This window comes from Bos grunniens, chromosome 5 (assembly GCF_055505025.1).
Source record: "Bos grunniens cultivar Pamir isolate PY7600 chromosome 5, Bosgru_T2T1.0, whole genome shotgun sequence".
NCBI classification, from domain to species: Eukaryota; Metazoa; Chordata; class Mammalia; order Artiodactyla; family Bovidae; genus Bos; species Bos grunniens.
The window spans coordinates 63,870,330-63,885,699 of record NC_141169.1 but is presented as its reverse complement, the minus strand read 5'-3'; the positions used below and the strand labels follow the sequence as shown (position 1 = coordinate 63,885,699).

The following is a 15,370-nucleotide window of genomic DNA, read 5'->3' as shown; positions in this document are numbered from 1 at the left end:
CAAAGAACTTCTAAAAGAGGAAGGACCACCAAACTAGATCATTTTTATAAGTTTGTCTACAGGCCTACACATTTGTCTTAGGCTGCCATAACAAAATATTGGGTGGCTTAAACAAATTTCTTACAGTTCTGGAGGTCTGGGAAGTCCAAGATCGAGGTGTGAGCAAGGTAGGTTTCATTCTAAGGGCTTTTTCTCTTGGGTTGGCTTGTTGGTGGCTGCTCTCTTGCTGTGTGCGCACAGGACCTCTCCTCTGTGTGTGCCTGCAGAGGGTGGGGGAGCACCTCTTCTTATAAAGGCACTAATCCCACCATGAGGGCCCCACCCCCAAGGTCTCACCTTACCCTAATCTCCCAAAAGCCCATCTCCAGATACGCACTGTGGAGCATTAGGACACCAGCATATAGACTGAGGGGACACAGACACATGTACCAGCTCTGGGTCAAGAGATAAAAGGGCCATGTTAGAGAGACACTGGAAAAATCAGTGATTCACATTCCATATCCTATAACTTTCAGAAGATCTCCCCATTGCTGGATCCAAGTGTGTTACTCTCCAAAACACGTGTCGAACCAATCTTGGGGCATTCCCAGCCTGATATGCAGAGGCCTACGGTTTTGAACCCCAAAAGGCTAAAACCATCCTGAAATGAGGCAACATTCACAGAGGTAGAAGGGCAGATTTCCTGATGGGAAGTTTGGGCTGGAATTTTAGACAGTAATGCTTTATCTGGGCTAATTTGGCCCCTTTTAATCTTTATTAAGGAGGTCAGCAATCCTCTTATTGAAAGTAAAAGTCACTAAGTCTTGTCTGACTCTTTTCAACCCCATGAACTATACAGTCTATGGAATTCTCCAGGCCAGAACACTGGAGAGGGTAGCTGTTCCCTTCTCCAGGGGATCTTCCAACCCAGGGATCGAACCCAGATCCCCACATAGCAGGTGGATTCTTTACCAGCTAAGGCACAGGGGAAGCCCAAGAATACCAGAGTGGGTAGCCTATCCCTTCTCCAGAGGATCTTCCTGACCCAGGAATCAAACTCAGATCTTCATTGCAAGTAGATTCTTTACCAGCTGAGCTATCAGGGAAGCCCAATCCTCTTATTATCTCAGGATTAAGAGGCTTATTTGTATCAGTTATGGTCCCAGCAAGAAGAAGATGGCACCCTGCAATTGGGAGAATTTTAAGAGATTAATAAATAAATATACTTACAGAGGTGTTGGCCGCATGTAGGGAACAGTATCCCTTGTGCTGCTACAGCCTGAGGGAAAGTAGGGACAGAGGTAGCCTGTAGAGGGGGCGGCCAGACAGGTGCCACGGGCCTCAGAAAGGGAGCCTGGGTTAAAATATGCTGATCTCAGGGAGAGTGGCCAAGATGGCAGCATAGAAGACCTGAGCTCACCTCCGCTCATGAGCACACCAGAATCACAACTATGAGCAGAACAACCATTGATAAAAAGACTGGCAACTACCAGGAAAGATCTTCTATAGCTAAAGACATAAAGAAGGAACCACAACTAGACAGGTAAGAGGGGCAGACTCCCAATATAATCAAATCCCTTTACCCACTGGGTGGGTGACCCACAAACAAGATTGATTATATTGCAGAGATTCTCCCACAGGAGTGAGTCTTGAGCCGCATGTCAGGCTCCCCTGCCCAGAGGTCTGGCACCAGGAAGACAAGCCCCCAGAGCATTTGAAATTGAAGGCCAGCAGGGCTTAACTGCAGAAGCCCCACAGGACTAGGGGAAATAGAGACTTCACTTTTAAATGGCACACACAAAATCTCACGTGCACCAGGACCCAGGGCAAGAGCAGTAATCTCATAGGAGCCTGGGTCAGACCTACCTGCTGGTGAGTGTCCTGGAGAGGTAGGGTGGAGATGCAGGGGACACCTAGCTGCAGCTCACCCTGAGGAGGCAGACATGTTGGGGAACATGCAAACAGATGAACACTGTGTTGGCAGCTGACATCTTGGCTCATTAGCACTAAGACCTGGCCTCACCCAACAGCCTGTAGGTGCCAGTGCAGAGATGCCTCAGGCCAAACAACTAACTGGGCTGGAACACAGCTTCCCACCCCCATCAGTCCAGACCCTACCATGGGAGCAGATGGGCCGTGTCCAGTCCTCTAGCAGACTAACACAATCTTCAGGACCTCATACCCAACTGTTGTCAGGAAACACCATCACTCCACCACCATCACCACCAATGATCAATGAAACAAGCTCTGGGATCCCTGGGCCCTGCAGCGAGACTCTAGGAACCAGCTCTGCCTGCCAGTAATCTGGGACTAACCCCGGACCTGGCTTCACCTGCCAGTAGTGGGTAGTAGCCTTGGAGTCTTCAGGACAAAAATGACAAAAATTAAAGAAAGAATATTAAAAGCAGAAAGAGGAAAGCAACAAATAACATACAAGGAAACTCCCATAAGGGTATAAGCCGACTTTTTGGCAGGAACTCTGCAGGCCAGAGGGAGTGGCAACATGTATTTAAAGTGATGAAAGGGAAAAGCCTACGACCAAGAACACTCTACCATTTTGATGGAGAAATCAAAAGCTTTAGAGACAAAAGCTAAAATAATTTACCACCACAAAACCAACTTGATGATAAATGTTGAAGGAAGGACTCCAAATGAAAAAGCCATAACTAGAAACAAGAAAATTACAGAAGGAAAAAGCTCACTGGTAAAGGCAAATATACTGCAACAGTAGATAAGCACCCACACACAAAACTAGTAGGGAGGTTAAGCGACAGAAGTAGTAAAATCGTCTGTATCCGCAATAAGCAGTTAAGGGTACACAAAACAGTTAGATGTAAAATAGGATATCAAAAACAGTAAGCATGAGAGAAGGAGTGTACAAACACAGGGTGTTTAAAACACAGTTGAAATTAAGAGATCAGCAACTTAAAACAATCATGTTTGTTTATAGATGCTACCCAAAAGCCTCATGGAAATCACAAACCAAAAATCTATAAAAGATAAAAAGGAATTCAAACATAACACTAAAGATAGTCAAATTACCAGAGAACAAAAGAAGGGGGGAAAAGACCCATAAAAACAAATCCAAAACAATTAACAAAATGGCAACAAGAACATACATACTGATAATTATTTTAAATGTAAACAGACTAAATGTGCCAGCCAAAGGACATACACTGGCTGAATGGATAAGAAAAGTAAAATCTGTATATATGTTGCCTAGAAAAGGCTCACTTCAGGTTTAGAGACGCACACAGACTGAAAGTGAGGGGATGGAAAAAGGCATTCCACTCATGGGAAAAAATTTTTTTAAAAAGCTGGAGTAGCAATACTTGTATTAGATAAATGGACTATAAATAAAGACTGTTACAAGAGACAAAGAAGAACACTGCATAATGATGAAGGGATCAATCCAAGAAGACATAACAACGACAAATACATATGCATCCTGCACCTCAATTTATAAGGCAAATCCAGGTGGCACTAGTGGTAAAGAATCTGCCTGCCAATGCAGGAGACATAAGAAATGAAGGTTGGATCCCTGGGTCAGGAAGATCTCCTGGAGAAGGAAATGGCAACCCACTCCAGAGAATTCCATGGACAGAGGAGCCTGGCAGGCTACAGTCCATAGAGTCTCAAAGAGTCAGACACAACTGAAGTGATTTAGCAAACATGAATTAACATAAAAAAAAAAAAATCAGTGGTAATATAATAATACTAGAGGACTTTAACACCCTACTTATATCAATGGACAAGATCATCCACATAGAAAATGAATAAGGAAACACTGGCCTTAAAAATACATTAGACCAAGTGGACTTAATCAGTATTTATAGAGCATTCCATCCAAAAGCAGAAGAATACACATTCTTTTCAAATGAACATGGAACATTCTCCAGGATAGGCCACATGCTAGCCCACAAAATAAGCCTGAATAAATTTAAGAAAACTGAAATTATATCAAGCATCTTTTCCAACCACAGTACCATGAGGCTAGAAATCAACTATAAGAAAAAAACTGGAAAAACCACAATATGGGGAGGCTAAACAATATACTGTTAAACAACCCATGGACCACTGAAGGAATGTATAACTGAATCACTTTGCTGTACAGAAGAAATTAACACATTGTAAATCAACTACACTTTAATTAAATGACAAAAAAATATGCTGATTAAAGAAATCAAAGGTCACACAAACAGGCAAAGAGATAAACCGTGTTCATGGACTGGAAGAAGCCATATAGTCAAAATGACTATACTACCCTGAGGCAATCTACAGAGTCAATGCAAGCCCCTTCAAGATACCCATGGCATTTTTTACAGAAGTAGAACAAAATAAATCTTAAGATTTGTATGGAGACACAAAAGACCCTAAATAGCCAAAGCAATCTTGAAAAATGGAGCTGGAGGAATCACGCTCCCTGGCTTCTGACTATACCACAAAGCCATAGTCCCCAAAACAGTATGGTATTGGAACAAAAATAGAAAGACAGATCAACGGAACAGGCTAGAAAGACCAGAAATAAACCCATGAACCTATGGTCAATTAACCTATGACAGAAAAGACTATACAGTGAAGGAAATCTCTTCAATAAACGGTGCTGGGAAAACTGGACAGCTACATGTAAAAAAAATTAAATTATAACATTCTCTAACACCTTATACAAAAACAAACAAAATGGATTAAAAACCTAAATGTGAAACTGGACAGTACAAAATTCTTAGATGAAAAAACATAGGCTGAACACTGACATAAATTGCAGCAGTTATCTTTTTCAATCTGTCTCCCAGAGTAATGGAAATACAAAACAAAATAAACAAGTGGGACCTAGTTCAACTCAAAAGCTTTCACACAGCAAGTTCAGTTCAGCTTGGTCACTCAGTCATGTCCAACTCTTCATGGCCCCATGGACTGCAGGACGCCAGGCTTCCCTGTCCATCACCAACTCCCTGAGCTTATTCAAACTCATGTCCATTGAGTCCGTGATGCCATCCATTCTCATCCCTTGTCATCCCCTTCTCTTCCTGCACCTTCAATCATTCCCACAATCAGGGTCTTTTCAAATGAGTCAATTCTTCGCATCAGGTGGCCAAAGTATTCAGTTTTAGCTTCAGCATCAGTCCTTCCAATGAACACTCAGGACTGATCTCAATTAGGATGGACTGCTTGGATCTCTTTGAAGTCCAAGGGACTCTCGAGTCTTCTCAATCAACACAGTTCAAAAGCATTAATTCTTCAGTGCTCAGCTTTCTTTATAGTCCAACTCTCACATCCATACATGACTACTGGAAAAACCAAAGCTTTGACTAGATGGAACTTTGTTGGCAAAGTAATGTTTCTGCTTTTTAATATGCTATCTAGGTTGGTCATAACTTTTCTTCCAATGAGCAAGCATCTTTTACTTTCATCTTTTTTCATACTTTGCATCTTTTACTTTCAGATGCAGTCACCATCTGATGTGATTTTGGAACCCCCAAAAATGAAATCTCTTACTGTTTCCATTATTTTCCCATCTATTTGGCATGAAGTGATGGGACCAGATGTCATGATCTTAGTTTGCTGAATGTTGAGCTTTAAGCCAACTTTTTCACTCTCCTCTTTCACTTTCATCAAGAGGCTCTTTATTTCTTCGCTTTCTGCTATAAGGGTGGTGTCATCTGCATTTCTGAGGTTATTGATATTTCTCCCAGCAATCTTTATTCCAGCTTGTGCTTCATCCAGGCCAGCATTTCTCATGATGTACTCTGCATATAAGTTAAATAACAGGGTGACGATATACAGCCTTGATGTACTCCTTTCCTGATTTAGAACCAGTCTGTTGTTCCATGTCCAGTTCCAACTGTTGCCTCTTGACCTGCATACAGATCTCTCAGGAGGCAGGTCAGGTGGTCTGGTATTCCCATCTCTTGAAGAATTTTCCAGTTTATTGTGATCCACACAGTCAAAGGCTTTGGCATAGTCAATAAAGCAGATGTTTTTCTGGAACTCTCTCATTTTTTCAATGATCCAACAGATGTTGGCAATTTGATCTCTGGTTCCTCTGCCTTTTCTAAATCCAGCTTGAACATCTGGAAGGTCATGGTTCACATACTGTTAAAGCCTGGCTTGGAGGATTTTGAACATTACTTTGCCAGCAAGTGAGATGAATGCAATTGTGCAGTAGTTTGAACATTCTTTGGCATTGCCTTTCTTTGGGATTGGAATAAAAACTGACCTTTTCCAGTCCTGTGACCACTGCTGAGTTTTCCAAATTTGCTGGCATACTGAGTGCAGCACTTTCACAGCATCATCTTTTAGGATTTGAAATCGCTCAACTGGAATTCTATCACCTCCACTACCTTTCTTTGTTTGTAGTGATGCTTCCTAAGGCCCACTTGACTTCACATTCCAGGATGTCTGGCTCTAGGTGAGTGATCACACCATTGTGATTATCTGGGTCATGAAGATCTTTTTTGTGTAATTCTTCTGTGTATTCTTGCCACCTCTTCTTACTATCTTCTGCTTCTGTTAGGTCCATACCATTTCTGTCCTTTATTGTGCCCTTTTTTGCATGAAATGTTCCCTTGGTATCTCTAATTTTCTTGAAGAGATCTCTAGTCTTTTCTATTCTATTGTTTTTCTCTATTTCTTTGCATTGATCACTGAGGAAGTCTGTCTTATCTCTCCTTGCTATTCTTTGGAACTCTGCATTCAAATGGGTATATCTTTCCTTTGCCTTTCGCTTCTCTTCTTTTCATAGCTGTTTGTAAGTCCTCCTCAGACAACCATTTTATCTTCTTGCATTTCTTTTTCTTTTTCTTGCACAGCAAACGAAACCATAAACAAGCTAAAAGAAAAAACATGGAATGGGGGAAAATATATGCAAAATATAAATTGATGTAACAAGGAATTAATTTCCAAAATATACAAAAGACTAACTCAATATCAAAAAACAAACAACTTGATCCCCCCCCCCCAAAAAAAGGGGCAGATGGCCTAAATAAACATTTCTTCAAAAAAGATATAGATGGAATAGGCACATGAAAATAGTTCAACATCACTAATTATTAGAGAAACGCAAATCAAAACTACAATGAGGAATAGTCTCACACCAGTCAGAATGACCATGATGAAAATGCCTACAAATAATAAATTACTGGAGAGGATGTGGAGAAAAGAGAATCCTCCTACACCATTGATGGGAATGTAAATTGGTGCAGTCACTATGGAAAAAGCATGGAAGTTCCCTAAAAAACTAAAAGTTACCATATGATCCAGCAATCCCACTCCTGGGCATTTATTGGGAAATATAAGAACTAATTCAAAAAGATACATGCACCCCAATGTTCACAGCAGCAATATTTACAATAGCTAAGACATGGAAGCAACCTAGATGTTCATCCACAGATGAATGGATAAAAATTATATGATACACACACACACACACTGGAATATTACTTGGCTACAAAAAAAAAAGAATGAAATAATGCCATTTGCAGCAACATGGATTTTTTATTTTCCTTTTTAGGTGGAGAGAGGCATACCACATGGCTTGTGCAATGTTAGTTCCCCAACCAGGGATCAAACCCAGGCCCACAGCAGTGAAAGCACAGAGTGCTAACACTGGACCACCAGAGAATTCCCTGTGACAACATGGATAAACACAGAGATTATCATACTAAGTGAAGTCAGACAAAGACAAGCATCTTATGATATCGCTTATATGTAAACTCTAAAAAATGATACATATGAGCTTATTTACAAAACCAAAACAGACTTACAGACATAGCAAACTTATGGTTACCAAAAGGGAAAGGGATAATGGGATTAACAGATATACACTACTATATAGAAAATAAACAACAAGGACAGGGAGCTACATTTAGTATCTTGCAATAACCTCCTATGTGATGGAAAAAGTGTATCTATGTGTGTGTATATACCTACTGAATCACTTTGCTGTACACCTGAAACTAATGCAATATTGTAAATGAATGATACTCAAGTTTAAAAAAAAAAAAGAAAAAATACCCGGATGTCACTCTCCACCCTCCACCCTGCATTACCTGAACCAACTGGAAGCCACAGGGCAAGGTGCCCATTGATTTAGTCTACACAAGGCACCACTAGTCACACAACAGGGCAGGCAGAGGGAGGAAAGTCTGGGGCACAAACAGAAGACAGCGAGCCCGTGTATTAAAGGGATTTGCACTTAATTTTCTTGAAGGGGGAATCTGAGACACTGGCAACTGAAATATCCATGGGGGGTGGAGACATTTGAATGTTGGTATTATTCCAAAAAAGACTTCAATTCTTTTACTTCATTTATTTTTTTTCTTAAATGATAGTCTATGATAAATTTGGGTAAATGAACCCAATGAAAATTATGTCTAGTTAGTTCATTAATAAGTCATGGAAGTGAGTTTTCTCAAGACATACCAGATTTTCTGCTGAAATACTTGGAATATTGCTAGTGCATATAATGTTTGGATATCATGGGGCAGAAGACAGGCTTAGATGGAGAACACATGGCCAAATTCTCAGAAATCAGTGAAAATTCATACTTGGACCCCAAGCAGCATTGCTCCTAAGCTATTTCTGAAAAGAAATAAAAGTTTGATAAGTGGGCTAGCCACCAGAGTTCTTTTTCCACAGAACTGGAATACCATGACCATGTTCATAAGTCTGTATGGAAGGCCCCCCCCTTTTTTTTTTAAAGACATTAAGTTTTTCAGTTCTCTTTTTATATAACTATTCACTAAGTATGTTTCCTATGAAAATTAAGCAACCTGACGGTTATAAACACATTTCTTAAAACTTGGTAACCAGCCATCACAGGCCCACAGAATCTTCCTGAACCTAGGCTCCATCAGCCTCTTCCACACTCCATCCAGCTGGCCCCAGCAACTGGGTCCTGCTTCCCAGAGAAAGGAATTTCATTAGGTCTACTGCCCAATCACCATTCTGCATCCTGTGAGATTCCATTTAGAACTCAAGAGCCAGGACTTATTTTTGCAGTGGAATTAACCCAAAGACTTTGGTGCTGACCTGGGAAATGCCAGTTCCACTTAACTGCTTCCTGTCTTCATCTCAAGTCAATCCTCTGACCAAAAGCTCACTCTGTACTCACCACAGCTCCATTTCACTTAGAGTTGGTAGTGCAAAGATGATTATTCCCAGCTCAACACAGTGTACTCTGTATGTCACTCATAAATAATCATAGCTACAAATTATCATCCAAACAGTTTCTGTTTTTCTCTCCAAAACCCAGGAGACCTATGTTTGTAAAAGCCGCATGGGCATTTTAACTTTCCAAGCATGATTAATGACTGGTGATGTAAAGACTTACACACACCAGATTGAAATAGAGATTCTCTATTTGACGGCTCCAGGAGGGTTACCCCAGCCGAAGGTGGCAGTGCAGCCACTGAGGTCTACAGACAGCCAAGGAGCTGTTACTTCACAAGCCCAAAGGCACTAACTAACATGCATCTTGCAAGTCCTACCATTTAGGAAAGCTTGGAGTGATGTCTCAGTACTGAGATTAAGAGTGAACCGACATGGAGCCACTCTTAAGAACCAAAGTCAGTTCACAACATGGTAATAAAAGCCATTCAGGTGCTTCTCTGGTGGTCTAGTGGTTAAGAATCTGCCTGCCAATGCAGAGGACACGGGTTCGAGCCCTGGTCCAGGAAGATCCCACATGCAGCAGAGCAACTGATCTAGCACTCTACAGCACACAACTACTGCAGCCTGTGCACTTAGAGCCACGCTTGGCAACAAGAGAAGCCACCCAATGAGAAGTCCATGCACTGCAACTAGTGAAAATCCCACACAGCAACAGAGATCTAGTGCAGCCAAAAATAAATAAAAACACATAAATCTTTAAAAAAGAAAAGCCATTCAAAGCTATCCATAGTCAATACTCAGTTGTCCTCTGGATGTCTCGGTGCCTCAATCAAATGCCCAAAAGCTGCTCCCTGGGAGGTCTGCAGTTCTCCTCCTTGTTGCCTCCTGTCAGTAAGACAGGTGATCAGGGAACCTGAGATGCCCCCAAGTAAGAAGCAATATCAGGGCTTCCCAGGCAGCACTAGGAGTAAAGAACCTGCCTGCTAACACAGGAGCCATAAGGGACTGAGGTTCGATCCCTGGGTCAGGCAGATCCCCTGGAGGAGAGCATGGCAACCCACTCCAGTATTCTTGCTTGGAGGATCCCCAGGTACAGAGGAGCCTGGTGGGCTACAGTTCATAGGATTGCAGAGTCAGACACAACTGAGACAACTTATCTCACACATACAAGAAGCTGTTTTCTGACCTTTGACAGGCTGATTTCTCTCCACTTCTTAAAAATACAGTTTTCTGAGATAAAAACAAAAACCAAAAAGCCCAATATGCTAGTGTTGAGTCAGGCAGTATCGAGAACTAAATTCGGGGACTAGTATCAAAGACCAGAAATAAGACTCTCTTAAAACAAGGGAGGGGAGACTTCCCAGGGATCCAGTAGTTAAGAATCCACCTTGCAATGCAGGGTATGCAGGTTCAACCCTTTGTCAGGGAACTAGGATCCCACATACCTCAGAGCAACTAAGCCACAACTAAGACCTAAGGCAACCAAATAAATAACTTTTTTTAACAAAGGGAGGGGTTGAATTTCTTCTCATGTAATATGAACTTCAGAGATAAATAGTACAGGGCTGGAATAGCAGCTCCACAATTATCATCAAAATCCCAAGTTCCTTCTGTATTTCTATTCTGCCATCCTTAGCTAGGGGCATCCATCTGCAAAGTCACCTCATGAGCACAATAGCTGCTGGAGCATCATTCAGCATATCCACATTTCAGACAGAAAAAAAGATGGTAAGGACCAAAGGGCTCCTGCCTCACAACTGAGTAAGGCAATCTTTCAGGAGCTTTCCTGGAAGTTTCACCCTACAAGTTCTGCTAACATCTGCTAACATCTCTGCTTAATCCACCACCCCCAGATAAGCAGTTAGAAAATATATCTATTGTAGATTTTAGCTGAGCACACTGAAGCTGGCAAGAATACAGGAGTTGTTAGGAAAAGGGAGAGACTGAATATTAGGGTGGCCACTGACAGTATCTACCACAATGGTAATGTCACAGTGCTAGGTAAAAGGTGAAAGAAGCAGACACAGGTGAAATACCTAGATAGAGAAATCAGTGACTGGAGGAGGAAATGACAATAATTCAGCCTTGGCAGAGTCGTTCTGTAAGCTAGCCATCAAATCCAAGCAGGAAACATCCCCCTGAGCTGTGTTAATATGCACACCAAACGTCTGTGCTGCTGAGGACATTCCGTTCCTGAGAGAGTCACGACAGAGCATGTGTAGAGAGCACGCTGCAGAAGCAGACATCACAGGCACAGCCAGCTGTAGCTCAAGAGTGAGACTGGCAACGGGTTGGTAGGCCATCCAGGGCGAGAGCTGAGGGTACAAGCTCTCAACCACGGCTGTACTCTAGAGTCACCTGGGGGAACTTTCAAAAATATGGATGCCTGGGTCCCATCTCTGGGGATTTTGAGTTAACAAGGTCTGGAGTGAGACCTGGGTTTGAGGTTTTATACAGCAAAGTATGATAAGTTTCTGCAACCAGTCCATTCTAAAGGAGATCAGTCCTGGGTGTTCAGTTGACTCATTGGAAAAGACCCTGATGCTGGGAGGGATTGGGGGCAGGAGAAGGGGACGACAGAAGATGAGATGGCTGGATGGCATCACCGATTTTATGGACGTGAGTTTGAGTGAACTCTGGGAGTTGGTGATGGACAGGGAGACCTGGCGTGCTGCAACTCATGGGGTCACAAAGAGTCGGACATGACTGAGTGACTGAACTGAACTGACTGATGCTAAGTTTCACTCCTGTGGACCAGGTCCTCCAGATCCCCTGAGAAGCTGGGCAGCCCACAGAGAAGTTCCCCACATCTGAGGCTCCCTTGGAAGTAGTGCCTTGAGAAGATTAAACAATTTGCTGAAGCCCACACAGCTGGGACGGTAGGACAGCCAGGATCTGAACTTGGATCCATTTGACAGGTCAAAGCAAAGCCGCTGGATCAAGGTCTTTTTTCCAATCTCAATCCCAATCCTCCACCACTTGATGTGTGCAGGAATATCCCAGAAAGTCTGGAACAGCTTTCCTGCTGAGCAAGGTCTGTCTCTGGGAGCTAACAGCCACGAGGACAGATCCACCAGGAGGGAGAGATATCTGGAGAGAGGCATGCTCTACAGAGCAAAAGCCACACAATCCCAGTCTGCAAACCAAGGAAGTGTGGGCAACAAAGCAAGAGGGGTGGCAACCGGGACAAAAGATGACTAACACTGCTGAGACCTGTGTCAGATGTCTGACATATTTTTCAAACCTCACAAAAACCTGTCACTTAAATGCTGTCGTCCCTAGTGACAAAGGAGGAAACTGAGGCTCTGAGAGTTGACACCTTTTCAAATGAAAGGAAAAAGAAACAAACGAAATCAAGATGGCAGAAGAAACGTAAGTGTCCACTAACCCTAGGGCTGCTGCTAATTTGAAATGAACCCCCTAAAAACTTCAAAGTAGAATCAGGTTTCTCCACAGAGCAGGTCACAGTGGGGCCACCACCTATCTTGCCAAGTGCTGGCAAATCCAAAGCCACTCCCCACCTCCCAACCTCTGCTGTTCCTTCGGCCTCATTAGAACAGCCCCTGATGCTTTTTCAAAGAGCCATCCCTATAGGCACAGGGATGGATTGCCAGGATAGCAAAGGGGCAGAGGGGGAAGCTCTTCAGGAGTAGGGACTACCTCCGATATCATCTGTGGGAGCTCAGGACTCAAGACCAGTCATGCACAACCTCTGAGTGAATGAGTGAAATGAACAATGAATGAAGTGCAGAGCTGAAATGCTGCTCCTGGATCCTCTAGCCCAGGGGCTGTGGAGGAGGCTGATGACTGACCAAGACCACAGCTCTACCCCTTGGTTGTGGGCTCTGGTGACTTGACCTCTCTGCACCTGTTTCCACATCTAGAAAACATGTAACACCTTACAGCCTTGTTGTTAGGATTTAATTAAATAATGTGTGAAAAATGCCAGCATGGGGCCTGACACATAAAAGGCCCTAAAAAACAACAGTAGCTCCTTTTTCCTTCCTCCTAGAAAGGATTTATGTCTCAGAGAGTCATTTGATAGAGTGCAGCAAATAAATCAGAAATGAGAAATACAGACCTCCTAAGTCTTCCCCAGCTGCTGAACTGCACACTGACCCTAGCCTGCGTTTCATCTCCCATGAACCCAAGAGGATCCACTCCCAGCTGAAACACTCAATGTGTAGCTTAGTGAGTCTGGGTATTTCCATAAAGAAAAGAAAATCAGGTTTAGATTCCATCCCTGGCCTTAACTTCTGGGGGATGTAGTTCTTCCCCTTTATACTAGGACTGTAGCATCTGCAAAGGCACTCAACTACTGTGAAGATAGGGAACTTCCCTGGTGGCTCAAATAGTAAAGTATCTGCCTGCAATGCAGGAGACCTGGGTTCGATCCCTGGGTCAAGAAACTCCCCTAGAGAAGGGAATGGAAACCCACTCCAGCATTCTTGCCTGGAGAATTCCATGGACAGAGGAGCCTGGCAGGCTATAGTCCATGAGGTTGCACTCACCCACTGGATGTTTCCTGGTCACTCAGATGCTCAGAAACACCAAACCCAAACTCAGGTATAGAATGCTCTCTCAAGATACTCATTCTAGTCCTGGTGATGAGAAATTACAGAGAAATTTTCTTTCACTTCCATGTGGTTAAGTAGTTCTGAGGGCCTGACGTCAAAATGAATTTACAATGAACATGAGCGACTCATTTTCCTGAATCATAACTGAAACGAAGATGTCCCAAGTCTTGTTCTAGTCACAATGTCATCTGACTCAGCAGTAAGTCCCTGCTGATGTCAAGTGACTTCAAAGGGCTGGTCTCTAACGAGCCCCATGTGTGACACAAATTCTTCTGCTCCTGCCCTGTAGTCTTGGGCTTCCCTGGTAGCTCACATAGTAAAGAATCTGCCTGCAATGCAGGAGACCCAGGTTTGATCCCTGGACTGGGAAGATCCCTGAAGAAGGGAATGAACCCACTCCAATATTCTTGCCCAGAGAATTCCATGGACAGAGGAGCCCAGCAGGCCACAGTCCATGGAGTCACAAAGAGTCAGACATGACTCAACGACTAACACTTTCACTTTCATATCTATAGTCTGAAGGACAGGGGTTACAAGCAAGGGAATCCATTCAAGTGACCATCTTCAGAGACTAAGAGTTCTTAGAAAACCATTTCTCCTTCTCTAAAAGTTGGTAAGTAAATTATAATAACAACACAGAACATATGTTGAATAGATCACCATACTTGCCAACTGAAACACTCCAGGGATATGTTTATTCATTTTATATAATCTGGAAGCAAATCTTTTTTATCGAAGTAAAATTTTACTTTTGCCTAACAATGCTTCACAATAAAGTGCCAAATTAAAACAGGAAGATAAAGAAAATGCTGGTGATGTGATACATCTTGACAGCCTTGTGACATCCTAGTGCAGAGGGAGAACAAAGAACGCACTATGGGCATGAGGGTATCCGAGAACAAAGAACGCACTATGGGCATGAGGGTATCCGAGAATTCCAATCACTCAGCAAAGAGGTGCTCAGGCACCAACTGAAGCTGGGCTTACAGCAGACTGGAATGAAACACCTGGCAGACCTGGCTTTTGTGGAGTTTGTGATCTAATGGGGGCTCCACTAAGCAAACAGTACAGGGCAATAAAATCCATGACAGAGAAAAGAGGGGGCTACAAGAGGACAGGGGAGCCTTCAGCAGAAGGGTTATCTCAAGGAAAAAGACAATGAGGAATTAGGAACAAAAACCAGGTTGGGGAGGGGCAGTGTAGAAGTGAGAACAGCTACAAAAGCTACAGAAGCAAGAGAACACAGCAGGTCCAGGGTTTTAAAGAGAAGTGACACGATAAGATGAGCAGTCTGGAAAGATCACTCAGAGGCAGGACTGCTGGGAGAGAGCACAACTAGGGAAGTGCCTGCTGCCACATGAAAGCTGAAGAGACCCAAATAACATCAAGGAATGTGCAGTGAGCACTTTCTTGGTCCAAGCACTGATACACTAAGTACTTCATGAACATTCTTATTAGATCCTTACAACAATCCTGAGGAGGAACTTCTACAGATGAGACAACTGCTGGTATTTTATTCTCTCATTTCCCCAATTTTCCCCAAAAACTAAAATGTGTTTGTTGCCTTCACTGCTGCTTAAAACAGTACAAGGCACAGTAGATACTCAAGGCATAGAGGATGAGACAGGTGGCTGAATGAACCAATAAAGCAATCTTACCCGAGAGCACACAGAGTGAAGGACCCCATGCCCACTGCACTTACC

At 43.0% G+C, this 15,370-nt stretch overlaps 1 long non-coding RNA gene across 1 annotated transcript; it reads right to left on the bottom strand.

The window, feature by feature from the left end:
* Positions 1–6,627: 6,627 nt before the first annotated feature.
* Positions 6,628–13,720, bottom strand: LOC147372270 (uncharacterized). The gene is made up of 2 exons (XR_015163971.1): positions 13,602–13,720; positions 6,628–6,808 (listed from the first exon to the last, which is right to left on the bottom strand). It is a non-coding gene; the product is annotated as an uncharacterized LOC147372270 (long non-coding RNA).
* Positions 13,721–15,370: the final 1,650 nt, after the last annotated feature.